The sequence below is a fragment of the Chiroxiphia lanceolata genome, chromosome 1, assembly GCF_009829145.1.
Source record: "Chiroxiphia lanceolata isolate bChiLan1 chromosome 1, bChiLan1.pri, whole genome shotgun sequence".
Lineage (NCBI taxonomy): Eukaryota > Metazoa > Chordata > Aves > Passeriformes > Pipridae > Chiroxiphia > Chiroxiphia lanceolata.
In genome coordinates this window covers 31,193,112-31,211,553 of record NC_045637.1, presented here as the reverse complement: position 1 = coordinate 31,211,553, position 18,442 = coordinate 31,193,112, and the positions used below count along the sequence as shown (strand labels likewise).

At 36.0% G+C, this 18,442-nt stretch overlaps 1 long non-coding RNA gene across 1 annotated transcript; it reads left to right on the top strand.

Moving 5' to 3' along the window:
• Positions 1-205: 205 nt before the first annotated feature.
• On the top strand, positions 206-3,118 carry LOC116793804. Its single transcript, XR_004359592.1, has 3 exons — positions 206-391; positions 1,529-1,586; positions 3,103-3,118. It is a non-coding gene; the product is annotated as an uncharacterized LOC116793804 (long non-coding RNA).
• Positions 3,119-18,442: the final 15,324 nt, after the last annotated feature.

Genomic DNA, 18,442 nt, shown 5'->3' with positions numbered 1-18,442 from the left:
AAGTAATTTTCTATCTATAGTGTTATCAATAAACTTCTGCATATATGTTACTCAAAGGAGTCTTATATGTAACTTCAGATTTTGAACTGCATGCACTAGATCTAACTGAAATAGACAGTGTTGATCAGATGATTCTTTTGGTTTTGTTTCACTTGAACAAATAGCTGCTGTCAAAGGTGAAAAGGTCTTTCCTTTTTCAGTGGAATTTTTTCTAATTTCTCCCATTGTTATGGATTTATAAGTGAGCAATTTCATATTTTATTGCAAAATAAGTGGAGGCATGTGCCTGGAAGATGGGGAGAATGGCATATTCAATTTCCTTTTGGCACAGATTAAATTTTTAAGAACATATTTGCCTAGGCTTCTGCTGGATTTAGACTTCAGCTAGCAGGTAAGTAAGCATTATATAAACATTTTCGGTTTTGTACCAATGTTTAGACTCCATTCAGAGTTCATGATTTTTACATATAGTAGATTGTTTGTTGTTAGCAACCATTATAGGAAAAAATATACTGTGAAAGAAAAGTCAAATAAAGAGTTAAATTTTCAGAGTGAAAAACAGGACATTGGTTTACATATTGTTTTAACACGGAATAAACAATATCTAAGAAAAAAAATTGGTTGGTTTCCTCGTTGGCCTTTATTGTTACTACTACTCTATCAATAGCTGTTAGATTGTACTCCTTTTATTACTATAAGACCATATGTTTTAAACATCTTCTGACTACTCTACTTCTTTGAACTGAAGCTTTATCTTTTAAAAGGATAGTATATCTTAGTTACATCAGTAAGCTGACTGTTAGCTAAAATGCATACAAGTAGAGGTGATATTTGTACCTGTACAAAGTGGAATTAAGTGTATATGATCCACTTTTGCTTCATTGCATGCTTAATATTGTTGGGAAATTTAGACTTATAAAGATACTTCTGAGATGAGTGCCAAAAATCAGAAAAATATAAGTGTTTAAAAAATTAGTCCAAGAAGTCTGAGTCATGTCTATGAAGACTCTTTCATTCATTTCTCTTTATTATTCTTTAATCGAGACTTTTGCTTGTAAGGCATGTGAGACCATTCTCCAAAATTCATGCCAATTAATAATTTACTCCTAATTTGGTATAGTCTCAGGAGATGTCTGAGGCACCTACTACTGCTTAGTATCAACCTGAATGAGGGGGTTGAGTACTTGTGTGTGTGTGATGCTGCTCTACCATTTCTGCTTACATAACATTTTCACTTCTATATCTAAAATACTTTAGAAATTACTGTTTCAATTTAATTTATTTTCCCTTTAATTCCTCAATAATAATTCTCTTTTCCAGGTTAATTTCAGGAAATCAGTAGAGAGCTACATGCATATGCCTTGCTTCGAAATGAAAATTTCTAGAATTATAGTCATTATGTACTTACACAGACACCTGACATGCTATGTACTGTAACCACTCTATAACAATTTATGGTTATGTAAATTGGGATGTAGAATAGTTGACGTCTTTTATGTTACATCACTTCATGACTTTTATCTTCTAGGTCAAATACAACTGAAGAAATATCTCAGGCTTACTAAATTGACTTTGTACCACATAAGGTAACTACACAATGAAGTAATATTAATTTAGAGACAATATTATGATACGAGAGCAATTCTAGTCTGTTCATATGTGAGAAGTCATGTTAGTGCTAGAGAAATTAGTTTGAAATACATAATACCCCACATCTAAGAGAGCTTAGAAGGGAAACCATGTAGGCTAGTACCTTCTTACCTCTTTTTACATTGTCTTTGTGTGTACATAATTTCTGTTACACTTAGATGTTTAGAAAAGATTACAGTCTGACACAATTACAGCTCCTGGAGCAGTTCCACAACCATTGCGAAAATTAAAGAATTGAAATATACAATTTCTATTTTGTTTTTCATCATCCATATTAAATATAGATGACAACCAGATAATATTTTATAGAAAGTAAAAAGCCCTAAATTTTCAAACATATTTCAAATGCATCCATAAGTCTGATTTTTAATATCCTTTCTTTGAATACATTTGCCAATAAAATATCCAGTGAATTTGACAAAGTCATTATGTTTGGGAGAAATATTAGGTCATGCTTGCAGATAGGGAAGAGTAGAGGATGAGAAAATATTCTACATTGAGAAAATATCGTGATTTCATATAATGTTTGTTGATGGAGAGGTAAACCAAAGCTTGTCTAGCTCTGAGCATTCAGGCCAGATTTAGGAAAAGATCTTTAAAAAGAGAAATCAAAATAATTGTGCATAAGTGAACATATAATGTTTATGAACCTTTTCTTGCAGAAAAAAAGAAAGGTGTATTAGTATTAATATTTGAAATACAAGATGTGTTGAAATTACTAAAATACATCATTCAATTAGCAGGAGAGAAGGAAAGGTCACATTATGATGTTCAAACACCTCCAGATATCCTTAAAAAACTGTAAAATGAAAATGCAAGGTCAGAAATTACAGACTATGACCTCATGTGTATTTTAGTGTGGAAAATCTGTTTACTCATCAAGTAATGAGCAAATGAACCTCCTGCAAAAAGATCAGTTGATAGCCACTAAGATTTGCTGAATGCAATACTTCAATTTTTTTCTTCAAAGAAACCTTTTTTAACGGTAGGGTTTTTTTAAAAAATTATTGTGGACGTTGCAAGGAACTATTATTATATATATAGCACTAAGAATCTTGAATTCCTTTGGAAAAGAATATTCAGGATTCAAAAGGGCAGAAGTTTATGGGAAGGTAACCGCAAGTATATGTTCATAGAATCAAAGAATCGTAGAATGGTTTGGGTTAGAAGGGACCTTCAAGATCATCTAGTTCCAACACCCCTGCTGTGGGCAGGGACACCTTTCACTAGGTTGCTCAGAGCCCCATCCAACCTGACCTTGAACACTGGGGATCCAGTGGATGGGGCATCCACATCTACTCTGGGCAACCTGTTCCAGTGCCTCACCATCCTCACAGTAAAGAATTCTTCCTAATGTCTATTCTAAACCTACCCTCTTTCAGTTTGAATCCATTCCCCCTTATCCTATCACTATACACCTTTGTAAAAAGTCCCTCTCCATCTTTCTTCTAGGCTCCATTCAGGTACTGGAAGGCCACAATTAGGTCACTCCTGAGCCACCTGTTTTCCAGGTGGTACAAACCCAAGTCTTTCAGCCTTTCCTCATAGGAGAGGTGCTCCATCCTTCTAGTCGTCTTGTGACCCTCCCTCTGGGCTTGATCCAACAGGTTGATGTCCTTCCTGTGCTATATGTACTGTATGTTGACAAGATAATACTTTTTTCATCCTACAGCACTGTGTAATCATTTCTGTATAAAGTGTTGCACACAGTTACAAATAAAATTATTTTAAATATCACTGCTGACTCTGTATTTAATATAAATTACTCTTAGGAAAAAACAGGAAAACATATAAGGTGTCATTACTATTGACCCTTCACAAATATTTGAGGATAGGGGGAGATGATTAGCTACTTGGTAAAATAAAAGTTCAGATTTATTTGGTACAAAATACATCCTCATTTAATTCCCAGCAATTCTACTGTTTTTTCCCCTCAATAATTTCTAGGCTTTGTTGTCTCCTTATGTATGTTCCTTTCTAATTTTTCTCTTTTAAAGCAGATTGTGAGATTTTCTATTATTTGATTATTTAGTTTCAGATTTCCAGTGTTTCCAGCCCTCTCAGTTCCAACTGCCTCACATCCTTCTGCTTAGAGTATCAGGTTGAAAATGCTCTGAAGGGGTCAAGGCATGTTTGCTACCAGGACAGAGTATGGAGAGGTGTGCTTAGAAGTTTGAGCTGTAGTCCCCATTCTGAATATTCTATGCATATCTTAATTGTCCTTGTAGTTATCCACATTAAATGAAAATGTGAAAGCAGGGGTTTTTTTCACTGAACCATTCACAATAACCAAGTTTATCAGGCACAAATCACAATTGAAAATAAGTTCACAATTTTATGGTAAGTGTGAAGGTCATAAGACTTCCTCACTTACACAAATTGTTTTCTGGAACAATTGGTCAAAGGACAGGCTTTGTCACTGCTCCTGAATCAGTAGACACAAAAGCCATTACATGTTTCTGAAGAGGTTCATAAAGCAAACTATACTATCATGTTCTATATTATACCAATAGTTTCACTATAGATTTGCAGCAAACATTTTAATGAATTTAATTTCTCAGTTCTGCTTTCTGTGTTGTATTTCCCTCCATGTAGCCTTTCACTCCAAATCTTTCATTAAATTTTCCATGGTCGTCCTTATTTTGGCAGGTGTGCTGTGGTTTTTGCACTGCACTGTGTATTTGACAACTTATTTGAAGATACGGCATTGTTAAAGTGTGGTATAGAGACACTTGAGTTTTGTTCTAACTGGATTACTCCATTACTAACTACAGCCTATACAGAGCATTTTCAGTTCACCAGTAGCTGCAAATTGTAACCCACCCCCACTGAAAAAGAAAAAAAACGTGCAGACAAAGCTCTTACATTGTGTTTTGTATTTCAATGGTTATCCTGTGACTGGAACCCAAATGATTTAAAACTTAGCAAAGTATCCACCAGTACTTCATTAGAGACATTCTTTTATCTGTAATGTTGATGAACCTAAAAATTAATGTTATGAATTCTCTGTTATGCTGATGTCTCACATCTGTGCAAAGAAAATATTATTTCACCACCTGTAACATCTCTGTAAGTGAAAGAAGAGATGGCTTGTTGACTGTAGCAACCAAAGATACCAGAATTTTTGCACATTAACACAGCCTTTGTTCTTTTCTTCGCAAGCTCAGCTTCTCGCTGCCCACATATTAATTTTATCTCCTTTACTTAGCATTAGAAGGCTAAGACACAGGCATCTGTGTGACAGTGAATCAACTGACTGGATACCCCATTCCCATAACTGAAATAAGGGCACTGGGGACCACAGGACACAAAAAAATTTCCAGAGGCCTTCCAAGTGTCACTATAGCTAAGTTTATACATAGTTTTTGGACTTTACAGTTAAAGTGAGTGAAAAAAATTTTGCTACTGATGATGAATTTTCCACATTAAAAGAAAGTACTGTGTATGTTTGACATGATTCTAATAATAGAAAAAACTTATTTCTTCATTCTGTTATTGGAAATTGTGTTTCCATTCTTTCATTTGTGTGACAGTTATTTTATTTTATCTTTAATTAGTTTCAAAGGAAAGAGGTGAGCTATTTGCTGTGTTTCAGGTTTTGATATTTGAATGTAAGAGAAAATGAGGAACCATGAGTAGAATAATTTACTTTATTCCTATTTACAAAATCTCATCTTCTTTTTTCAAAATTTATTTTATTATTTTCCCTATGATTAAGTGTTCATTATTAAAGAAAATATGTGTTAAATTGCTAAAACTAATTACAGAAACATTCTTCAAATATGTTTGAAGAATCAAATACCTTTCCCATGACATTCTGCTATTCTTATATTGGTTATTCTTTTGTTTTTGAAGAGTTTGTTTTCAGTCTGGATGTTTTATTTCTTTGATCATCTTCCAATATATTTGTTGTTAAAATAGTCTAAACAGAGACAAAATCCACTTGATTTAGATATTGAATAATATCTGATTTGTTAAAAAATATTTTGATGACTGGTTTGAATCACTTATTATTACTTCCTCAAAATAATCATAGAAACTCCAAAAGACATCTTCAGCTGTGCTATAGATCTTTAGCTGGGATATGGAAGAGATTCCATTTTGCCAGAGAGGAAAGTATAAGACCAGGTTTTAATGTAGTCTTAATGATCATTCTTTAAATCATTTCCCCGTGCTGCTCAAAATACTGTTGATGATGTTGTTTTTGTTGATTCTAAGGTACTAGCACTCCACTAAGCTGTGGGGCTTGTCAACAAGGGACAGAATTGCCATGGTTTTCTAGAAGAGTAGAAAGACATACTCAACAGGAGATAATGAATCCCTGATTCATTTGAAAAGTTCAGTTCTTGTCTTGTCTTACCTGCTTTGGCATTAAAGTATGCAAGACTACCTGTTCTATCATTGCAAATCTGAGATTTTGCAGATGTAAATCCATCTGATTCTAGAAGTGGTTCTGAAGTTTTATGCTCTACTTAAAAGATGCTGAGAATATCTCACATCTTTTGTAAATAGAAATCCAATGGAAGCTTCCTGCATGGTTTAGCTTAAAAACAGAGGTAGGAGATTAACAAAGTAAAAATATCAGAAAATTCTGAAAAGGCCTGACCACGTAACCCTTAACCTACATATGCTCCTTGAAAGCACATATATATCTGAAAATATATATACACATATTTGCGCATTAACTATGCTAAAAAAATGCTTCTATTGCATTAGTTCTTTTGCGTTAATAGAATAGAAATTTGGAGAAGAGGTGAAACCTGTATGACATATCTGTCAAAATATTCATTACAAACAAAAATCTTCACACTTTTTAACAGTAGATGTTATTTTATGCACATGTTTTGATGTCAGCATGATTATCTCTTTGTCATTCCTAGTTTGTAAGTACTCTTCTTGCTTAATTTGACAGCATTCATTCTTCTTCTCTAACTTTTTTAATGCCTATTCCTTCACAAAAGATAGCATTCTGTTGTCAAGTAGATTTTTAGTGTAGTAGGTAAATCATCACTGACCTTTTCTAGATTGTCTGCAATGTCCCTTATTTGACATGATTAACACTATGCAATTTATTGATCATCTTTTATTTCATTGTAGCTTTTAAGTACTGCATAATGATTAAAGTGCAGTTAATGTTTTAAATGTCATTTTTCTCCCACAAGTTTATTCCTGATGTATACTTTTTTCCCCCTTTTTTCTCCCCTCTATAATTTATTCATTGTTTTTTGGAATTAAGAAGTCATTAAAGAAGAAGGTAAAAGTAATAAATATGAAAATCATAGAATAGCTTGAGTTTGAAGGGACCTTTAAAGGTCATGTAGTTCAATTCCCCCTTGCAATGAACAGGGACATCTTAAACTAGATCAGGTTGCTCAGAGCCCTATCCTATCTGACCCTGAATGTTTTGAGGGATGGGGTATACACCACCTCTCTGGGCAACCTGTTCCAGTGTTTTACCATCCTCATTGTAAAATACTTCTTCCTTATATCAAATCTAAGTTGACTTTCTTTTAGTTTAAAACCATTACTCTTTGTCCTATCACAACAGGTTCAAATAAAATGTTTGTCACCATCTTTCTCATAAGTTCCCTTTAAGTACTGAGAAGCTGCAATGAGGTCTCCCCAGAGCCTTCTCTTGTCCAGACTGAACAACCCCAACTCTCTGAGACTCTCCTTGTAGCAGATATATTTCATCCCTCCAATCACCATCATGGCCCTCTGGAGTAGCACTGACAGGTCCATGTCTTTCCTGTGCTGGGGATCCCAGAGCTGGATGCAGTACTCCAGGTGGCATCTCAGCAGAGTGGAGAGGAAGAACCACCTCACTCGACCTACTGCCCACCTTTCATCTGATTCAGCCCAGGACACGGTCGACTTTCTAGACTGCAAGCACACGTTGCTGCCTCATGTCCACTCTTTCATCCACCAGTACCCACAAGTCCTTCTCATCAGGGCTGCTCTCAATCCTCCAGCCTATAAAATTATTGTTTAAGCTACACTAGATCCATAATATGTCCTCTGTGTATGAGTTGCCTAACTGTAAAGCTAGCATACAAAATAGTTCTGATATTTTCTTAGTATTTTAGTTTGGGACATTATACCTTAAAATTTTACCATGCTGAAAAGTACAAATTTAGACTGAATAGGTAGACGTTTTCAAGTGAAAATGTCTACACAACTAGATGCACGATAAATCATGATTAGAACTTCAAATTCAGTTGAATCAGGGTAAGAGTTGTTAATGGACAAATTCAGTATTGTGTATTGAAAAGACAATGCAGGGAAACATTTTTTGAGCTCAGGTAAATATATTTTTGAGCTTTATTTGACAAAATGGCTCAATGCAGATTAAAACAGTATGAGAGGAGTTCTGAAATGGCACCTGCCTACTTATCCATTTGTAATATTGACACAACATAGATTTGTAGTATGCAGAGTTGACAATTTCCAACCGGATGTTGAAGCACTGATCTACATGACAGGAATTGTGATCATTAGTTGCCATGCTTGAAAAGGATGTGGACAGATTCAATGTGGTTAGGTGCAATCAGTCCTGAAATTAATGCATAAATGGAAGAGACACTTTTTCATTATTCCCTACTTTGGGGGAAACAGTGGGTGCAGTACTGTCAGAGTTCAGACTGATAGATATTGATACAAATCATTTTTATATGAACTGCCTATTTATTAGAATTGCTTTTCTGCTCTCTAAATGGAAGTCTATGATGCATTACATTCTGAACTTCCTAATGTTCAGATTGCTGTTCTCGTTGCAAGAAATAATGAAATGGATTCATTACTTTATCCTTAAAATATTCTGATTTATTTTAGGGTATACCCTCTTCAGTGATTTCATATGCCCTTTTGTTATCCAGTTCATTTATTTTACTGTAGAAAGTAACATATATATATTTTGAGGACAGAAAATATTCTACAAACATTTTTAATTTATGTAAGTACACAAAAAGAAACAAGAATATGGACCTGAGAAGATGCAAAGTCCAAGGACGTTTTCAGCATTAGTAAAACTCAAGACAATGTTATGATGAACACAGAGGAATTAAGATGATAGGCAACTTTTTCTTTAGTTGCATCTATAAAACAGAAGCAATTTTTTGGTGTAGTTTTAAATTTTTAGCTTCAAAATTATGTTTTACAAAGCAGTGTTCTCTCAGTTTGAACCTAGAAGCACTAAGTTTAATTAAATAATGATCCACTGGTACTTCAAATTTTGCATATGCGGGGGATTCTCCTGTATGTATTTATCTTTTTATTCAGCAGAAGAAACTGAGAAAACTGAAAGAAACTACTGTGAGTTCTGTGGACATAAAGATATTAAAAGAAAATTAACACTGCTAAAATGATACAAACAATCTGATTAATAATGATCTATTAGTCTAAGCCTGTAGCAATTCTCCTGGGCTTTTGGCCAGTATCCCTCTAGAGAATTGTACCTGTGGAAGAGAAAAATATATCCTTCACTGCTAGTTTTAAAAAAAAAAAAATCAAATTATTTTGAATCTGAATATATGATTAGAACACTAAAAGTAACAACAGGAGGACAAAACACTGGTAAGATATACAAACAAAAATGTATCATTAATGTAAGCCTGAGAACACCAAACATCTTTGGGGTTTTCAGCTCAGTTTGGATGCTTATGCACATAAGAACTTTGCCTTCACCTCTACGACACTATTTTTTAGAGAGAGAGTTGTACATGATTTTCTTCCAATTTCTTCCAATGTTTTATTTCAAATGTAGAATATTTGAGTTATTATCCTTTACCTCTCTTTCTTCTCTAGTAGTGTTTCTTTCATTATGTCATCTTAGATCTGTAGAGACTTTACTTTGTATCTTTTTTGTTGTTTGCTTAGAGTATGTTTTGTGACAGGTGTTCTACTCTGTACTAATTTCATGAAATAAATAACTGTTTAAACATGCTTCCTCAAAATAATATTTTCAAATGGAGCCAGGGAGTCAGTTTCATCCTGGGCCCAACGTAAATGCCTCTAAACAAATGCATGTACATGAGGAAAAAACAAGAGGACTTAGAGACGCAAGTGCACCTGCAGGGCTGTGATCTTACTGGCATCACAGAGACACAGTGGGATGGTTGCTGTGGAATGGAAAGATACAAGTTCTTTAGGAAGGACAGGCAGGGGAGATGAAGAGGAGGTGTTGTCCTCTATGTCAGTAACCTGCTGGACTGCATGGAGCTCTGCCTGGGGATGGATGAGCAGGATTGCTTGTGGTCAGGATTAAAGGAAGAGTAGGGACAGGTGACATTACAGGGGGAGTGTGGTGCATTGTAGGGGGGGTTGGGGGTCTGAAAGAAGACAAAACTGATGAGGTCCTTTTACAAATAGGAGCAGCTTCATATTCAAAAGTCTTGGTCCTCATGGGGGACTTCAACCACCCCCAGTATCAGCTGGAGGGACAACAGAGCAAGGCATAAGAAATCCAGCAGGTTCCTGGAATGTGTTGATGGTAACACCCTTCTCCAAGTGATATAGGAGTCAGCAAGGAGGGGTGCGGTGCTGGACTTTGTTCTTGCCATCAAGGAGGGGTTGGTGAGATGGTGTCATGGTTTGAGAACCCCAAAATCCAATTCCCTAGTCCAAACCCCCTCCCACATTTCAACCCAATTTGAGATGGGTTTTTCCAGACATCACACGAGACTCAAAATGGGGAAAGGGAATATAGTGCTATGACTGTACAAATAAATGCTACAATACATTATATACAATCTTAGCTATCTCTGCCATGACATAAGTATTTACAATGGATCAAATCTCTTCTCTCCTCCAAATAAAAGTCCAGGAGGGAAAAAGGGAAAGATCCTTTCCAACTCTCAGGGTAGCAGCTTCTTCAGAATAGCAGTCTATCTCTCTCTCATGCATGCAGCTGTAGCTGGATCTCTGCCAGTACACACGAGGGGATATCCAAGCCCCTCGGCCACTCGTCTTCCAAGCGAGGGTCTTCTTCCGTAGGCTGTGTTCACCGGGACAAGGGTCACTTCACTACGTCATATCACGAAGCTCAGGGGTCTTTGCGACGGTCCCCATCTTCAGGGGATTCAAATTCCCCTTTGCAGAGCTCCTGTGCTCTGCCTCAGGCTGCCACCTTGGCAGCAGTGGCAAGGGGGGGCGGCCAAGGTCACCCTCTCCGCATTTCTCTCGGAGCTCTTCAGCTCCTTTCTGCAAGTGCTGTAACACTCCAAAGCTCTTTCAAGTAAGAGTCCATCATCTTCCTCCTTTCTAGGAGGGGTCTCAAAGGAGTCTGGGGTCTTTTAGTTCAGTTCTTACCCCAAACTCTGTCTCTCTGCTGCTGACTCTCTTTCTCGGCTCTCCTTCCAGTTCTCTCTCTTGCTGCATGCCATTTGCTGCTTGGGTCAGTTCTTATCTGTTGACTCTCAGCCACAGTCTCTGGATGCTGCTTCTGCTGCTGCTCTGTCTCTGCTCACTCACAATGGAGAAAACTTCCTTAGCTTTCAGCTACAGGTACCTAGCCCAGCTTTATGCTGTTCCAGGTCCCTGCAGCCCCAGCTGGGGGCTGGGGGGGGCCCAGCCCCCAGTGGGCTGCTGCTGTTTCTCCTCGTGGCTTTCACAACATGGCTTCCTTCTTCTACACCAAATTACAACAACTTCTGTTCTGGTTGTGATATGTTTATATTTTGCAGAAGCGCTCATTGGCTAAAACTTCAAAACTTCAAGGATCACCACCCCCTGGGGTTTTACCATTTTATAAATGCCGGGGTAAAAACTGTTTCCCCCCACTACAGGTGGGGAATGTGAAGCCCAAGAGCAGCCTTGGCGGTTGTGACCATGAAATATCAGGCTTTGAGATTCTTAGGCAGCAAGAAGAATACCCAGCAAACTCACTACCCTGGACTTCTATAGAACAGACTTCGGCCTTTTCAAGGGTCTGCGTGGTAGAGTGCTGTGGGACAAAGCCCCAACAAAACTGCTTAATATTCAAGGATCACCTCAGTGAGGCAAAAATGCCAAGAGGACTGTGAATGACCAAGGAGTTCCTGGGCAGCCTCAAACACAGAAAGAAAGCCTACAGAGAGTGGAAACAGGGTCAAGTAGCTTGGGAGGAATAGAGAAAGGCAGGAAGACTAGAGAAAATGTGGACCCTCTTCGGAAGGAAACAGGAGATGTGGTTACCCAGGATATGGAGAAGGATGAGGTACTTAATGACTTTCTTGCCTCGGTCTTCACCAACAGGTGTTCCAGCCATACCACCTGAGTCACAGAAGGAAAAGACAGGGACTGGGAGAACGAAGGAGATTATGTTTGATACCATTTAAGGAATCTGAATGTGCACAAGTCCACGAGACCTGATGAAATGCATCTGCTGGTCCAGATGAAGAAATGCTAAAGGTTTTTTTTGCAGTATACTTTGAACTATTTTTGTTTTTTTTTTTTTTTTCGTAGTCTACTGTTTTCTAGGTGCATGGGTAACAGTCATGAGACAAGTACAGTTCATTATCTACCTTATAACCTATAGTCTCCTATTTCATACATATATGGAAAATATCAACAGCTGCTGATAACGTTGTGCTATTCTTCTCTACTATGCAATACATTAGGCAGGCTGAGAAGTAAAGCAAAAGAAATACAGTGTCAGAAGGACAACTAGACCAAAAAAATGCAGAAACTTTACTTCAGTCATGTATGTTCACCCTCGTATTGCTGGATTGAGAATAAAAGTCACTTAATTGGGTCAGTAGGAACAACATTCAAATTTGAGAGAATAACATAATACAGTGATGAGGACAATTTAAGAATATTTTCTTTCTATAAATATTTCTTTATTTTATGAGCTATACCAGGAAAGCTGCTTGATACAGCATTAATATCTAAGGAAAAACCAAACAGCTATATTCTAGGTTGAGAATGAGTTAAAACAATATAAATAAAGTAAAAAAGAAAGAAAACAATTATACTGATCCAGGGAACATAAGATTCTGGTACTCTTTTTGAAAGAAATATTGGTTCTGATTCTGAACATTTTCCAAAGCTGCAATAGCAAGAAATCATATTCCTCCAATAAGTTTCATAAAGAGCAAGGCTAATGCTCCTTGCTAGCCTAAGTCACAATGAGATCTACTCCAAATGACATTACATTTATCATCAAGATCAGGACTGAGCAACATCCTGAAAATGTTTTTGGTATGATTTAAAAGAAACTGCTCATTAATAGCTTTCTTTTGAGGGAGAATATGGATGACAAGGTTGAACTTGTTTATATTTTCCAATAACACAGCCTTCCAGACTTCAAGAACTTGTGGACCTGTTTAGGTGTATATTATTTCTCTCAGCAAAGGTCTTTCTCTCTATGTTAGACTCATCCAGGATTGAAGAAGAAAGCATTCATCAGAACTAGTGATGTGTAGAATTAAAAAAAGAATGATGGATACCTCTAGGATGTTCCAAAAATCATAGAGCCGCATTGGGAAATTATGTCTACCACCCATATTGTATGTGCAGAAGCTGTTTACTAAGATAAAATGGAAAAAATATTTGATGATGTGAGAATGAAAGAAGAGTTATTGAAGCTAGTAACTTAATGTCTTTTTTCCTCCTCATCATCTCTTCCAGCTTTATCTTCATGACTACTTCCTGTAGAAACTGGAGAGAGACTTTTCAGTAGTCTAGTAGTCTAGTCTGTAGTGAGAGGACAAGAGGTTAAATTTAACTGAAAAGAGTTAAAACTGAAAGAGGTTAGATTTAGGTTGGACATTAGGAAGAAATTGTTTTATGTAAGGGTGGTGGGACAGTGGAATAAGTTGCTCTCAGAAGTTTTGGATGCCCTATCCCTGGAAGTGTTCAAGGTCAACTTGGATGGGTCTTTGAGCAACCTAATATAGTGGAAGCTGTCCCTGGCCATGGCAGGGGATTTGAAACTAGGTGGTCTTTAAGGTCTCTTCCAACCCAAACCTTTGTATGTTTCTATGAGTTTCCTTTTCAAACTCCTCTCTCTGTCTGTAAAATTTTTATGGGACTTCTTTCAATGCCTTTTCCATATATCTTTGCACTTCGGTTTGCCTCCTTCAACAGATGATTATTCCAGTGCGGTCCTTTCTGGAAACTGTCATAGAATCATAAAAAAATTTATATTTAATGAAATCTCTGGAAGTCATGTAGTCCATGGAAGTCATGTAGTTTCAATGAGAGTAGATTGCTAAAGACTGTATCCAGAAAAGTTTTGAATAAACTTTGGTAACCTGTCGTCTATCTCTCCGTCAATCTTACCGTCCGAGGAGATGAGGCTACCTCAGTAACTAAACTGCTGGACTGATTTGAGCTCTGATTTGCCAATGACTTCCTGAGGTGCAGGTTGATAGAGAACTTCTGTCTTGTTTAAGCTGACTTCCAGCCCAAGGAGCCCAGCAGCATCTGCAAATCAGGATCTTAAATGCTGCAGAGCTGCTTCTGTGTGGGTGACAAGGGCGGCGTCATCAGCATAAAGCAGCTCCCGAACAAGATGGTTTAAGGTCTTAGTGTGGGCCTTCAGTTGCCTTAGGTTGAAAAGGCTTCCATCAGTACGGTATCGAATGTAGATTCCACCCTGATCATCGAGGTCTGCCGTGGCCCTTTGGAGCGTCATGCTGAAAAAGACTATGAATAGGGTTGATGCAAGAACGCAGCCTTTTTTCACACCATTGGTTATTAGAAAGGGCTCAGAAAGTGCATTGCCATATCTGACTTGGCCGTGCTGATCCTCATGGAGTGATATGATCATTTTAAGGAACTTAAATACCTGTACCAGCCTCCTCGGCGTGGCGTTTTTAAGCACTAACCAATAAAAAATTGTACTGTTCTTTAAGTTGTGTTTATCTTACTTTATCTCACTATCTGGTGAAGGATATTCGAGGAAAAGAGACCCAGAGAGACATGATTACAGAACCAGCATTACAAGAAGATTGTTGCAGGCAGCATAAATGTTCAGTTTGAATATCTTGACGTGCTTTACAAATATAGCAAATGAGAATATATGCTGCATGACTGCCCATTCTTACACCAAGTTTTCCTAAGCAGGCAGTTTTCATCTACTTCTCAGTTGGGTTTTCTTTTCACTAGCAAGACAGTATGAGAGTTGGGAACACCAAATGACGCCCTGTATGCTGTGCATCAAGGACAGAATGAAGCTCTCACCTTCACAGCAAATGAGAAGGCAGAAAAAAGGTAAAAATACACCTCGTGCAGCATTAAATGTTTTCATTTAATACTGGATGAAAAATACCTGAGCAAGCAAACAAACAATCAAACAAACAAAAAAAAGCTGCCATTCACTGTCTTTGGTCTTCGGTGATGATCCATTCTTAATCATCCTCAGTTTTCTGTTGCAAACAGAAGTAATTTTGTCATCTTCCTTATGCTTCTTCTCTGTGGACACAAGAGCAAGGAGAGATTAGTCTTCTCATCTCTAGCAAACTGTTATCTCTACAAGCCAAAAGATTACTTTAATCGTTCTCCTTCTGGTCCACTTCCTTTTGCACTCAGCACTTGGAAGAGCATAGAACTGATTTTAAGCCCTATAAGGATTTCCTTACAGTGCTCAAATATTTTTTTGAGCCATAGTATTAATATAAATTCTTTTACGTCTGATTTATGTAATTTGTGTGCCTGACATGGATGATTTGTTTCATTGACATCACTGTAAGAAAAAAAAACAAAGTTAAAATTAAGCATTAATAATTCATACATTTTTTAAACATTTGTTTCAGTTAAATAAAATAGAAATGTAGCCACATAAAAATCCATACAATTTTAAGCTGATTAGATCAATAAAGTATGATCTCATGAAGGATTTCATTATTATACTTCCTTTCAATTGTAACTGACTTCAGAAAAGCAGTTTCTGTACCTATTTTATTTTGGAATACCACAAAACTATTAAGTCAGATTATTCAAAACATTCTGTTAGTTAAAATGAACATTTTTTTGGTAATGATTTAGTATTACAGATATTATAAAAATGATAAAAAAATAAAAATAAACCTAAACATCCCCTTCAGATAGTTTAACCAGCATCAGCCTTCATAGTGTAATAAAAGGTTTCAATTTTGTTTTTAAAATCTGATGAATTCATTAAACAATATTTCTAGAATTTACTACTGCAGAGGTAAATCAGGAGAAATTCATGACACAGGATCCATCTGAGTCTATAAAGATCTTCAAAAAGTAGTCGCAGGGAAACCAGTACTTAAAGAAAGTGTTTTATGTGTGCTAATTTTTTAGTGATGATGAAACAACTGCTTATTAATGGGAGGTCACAGAAAAGCAAGACAAATGCAACAAGTCTGAAAGCATAAAAAAAAGCATAAAAACTAAAAGAGAACTTGAAAAAAACATATGTACTTACAATCTGAACATCACCATCTATTACCAGTGACATCACACTAAGAAGATTTTCATCTTTGGGCACGACTTGGGAGAACTTAAAAATAAAGCTAACAAGACAAACCTATATACGTTGCCTCTCGTATCAGTGCCTCAAAATAATCTATATGCAACTAGAATGAAAGACTAATGTATGTTTTTGTTAAATTGACCTTAATTATGAAGTTTGCAAAATCTGGAGCAAGAGTTGCTACAAAGAAGCAACAAGTATATAGTTAAATTCAATATATTCACCTTCTCTTCTGATTAATGTAAAATATAATTAGGCAATTTAAATAAGTACTACCGTATCAACAGAATTGTGTACATTTTTACAACTGAAGATTGCCTTGCAATGATATTACACATATTCCTGTTGTGACACTTAAAAAAAAAAATCTAAGAATTCATTATGATTAAGTCTTGTATACTTCCAACTCTATCAATAGTGAGGAAAGGGAAGAATGAAGTGGGAAAGTTACATCCTGGTTAAAAAAAATGCCACTGACTAAGAATTAAAACTGTTCTAGAGTTGTAACCACTGTAGAATTAAGTCACACCCAATTTTCACAAGCTGCTCACAAGCTGCTTTCAAAAGCTGCTCATAAATTCGGGATACTAAAAGAAAAAAAGCAAAATTTTTTTGATGCAGTTTTAGTTGGAAGGCAGATTTATTTATTGACAGTTTCTGTTGTAGTTTCCCTTCACTCTCGTGAGGTGTGGAGAGTGAAATTTCAATGATTCTGCTCTGATTCTTCTATAACTCTTCCACAGATGCTATAATGTCAGTCAACTCTGTCTCTCTGTAGTAGCTTACTGTCCCCCTAACACTGCAATTCTATTCATTCAATTCATATTGAATTCTATGGATGTATTAAAGGGACAGTTGGCTAGCATGGGGAGGACAGGGTTGATTGACTAGGCTTCTGTGCAAGAATTACAGTCGAATTACAGCACAGATGCAGAAATTGCAGCCTGCTGCTCCATAGAAATGTTTGAATGGAAATGGTACTGGAAAGAAAGAATTGTACCTATCAGAGACATTGCTAATAGTAGGAAAGTCTCCCTAAAATTAATCCTCATTAAAAACAATTTGGGAAAAAAATAAAACTAAAATTCATTTTGAAGTACAGTGGTTTTGAAAAAGAACACAAAATCATTCAAAGACACAGTATTTTTAAAACTACAGTTGGAAAACTGTTATTCTAAGGGTTGTGTTAATGTTATACTGTTCTGACAGCAACACTACTCTAAAGCTTTGATCATCTAAATATCAGGGATATATTAAATCTAAATAGCAAATTTTGTGAGGAGAAACAGTTAAAATGTATTTATTAAAACAGAGTTTGGCATTTTCATCCTGATTCTTCATTCCAAAGACAATTTAAAAATATACCTACATAGATTTCTTAAACTGGTATTGCTGATTTTAAATGTAGAATAAGTAGATATTTTAGGAGAATTTCAGATATGTTCTTAACATCCACAGAGCAAAATCACTTACTTTAAAACCAGACAAATCTTCATTTGGGCTTTTGAAAGTGGTTTAACAGAATTTTAATGCTTTTGAGTTAATAAATGTGTGTTAATATAGTTATATTTTAAGATAGTAAGATCATTACTGCATATGGGGGTATAATATAATGATTCAAAAACCTCACTGACTGTCATCTTGCTTTAATTTGCTGTTATGAAATTCAAAAAGGTATTGCCTATGCTATGAGAGGCACATTTAGTAAAAGATTTATATTATCCATCTATATCAGTATCTTCAAAGTATTTTTGAAGTGTACCATAGCTTTCAGCTGCTTCCTTTTCATTTTTTGATACGGTAGTGATCTTATATGATACTATATAAAACATGTATTAACTCAGTAGATTCTTCCATCTGAAGCTTCCAATCTAAAATACTTTTTCCTACCACTTTCAGGTTATTACTGTCATTACTCTTTTTACCTATTTGGGTCCAATTCTATTTTTGTTGTAAGTATTTAATTTTTTATCTCTGTGTCAGTTTTGACAGTTTTGCTCCCTGAAATAAATAAGATGTACTATATATTCAATACATAGGAGGAAAAAAAAAGTGGGACAGGAAATAAAATTAGTGAGACTTTTTATTTATACAAAATACCTGCTCCAGAATGGACTATATATAAAATTTTTAAAGAAAGCGTAGTACATATTTTGGTTAACTGTCCTTCAAACTAATAATACTGATAGCAGTTCTCTAGTATCTCAACTTATACTTTTTATTATGTATATAGATAGAGTTGCTCAAACCAGCCTTTGGAATATCTAGATACCTTTGTTCTCCCTGATCATAGCTATTGTGTGCACAGTTATGTGACTGCCACATAGTTATGACTGGATGGAGTAGTGTTGTGCTTCTGGTAAGGAACAA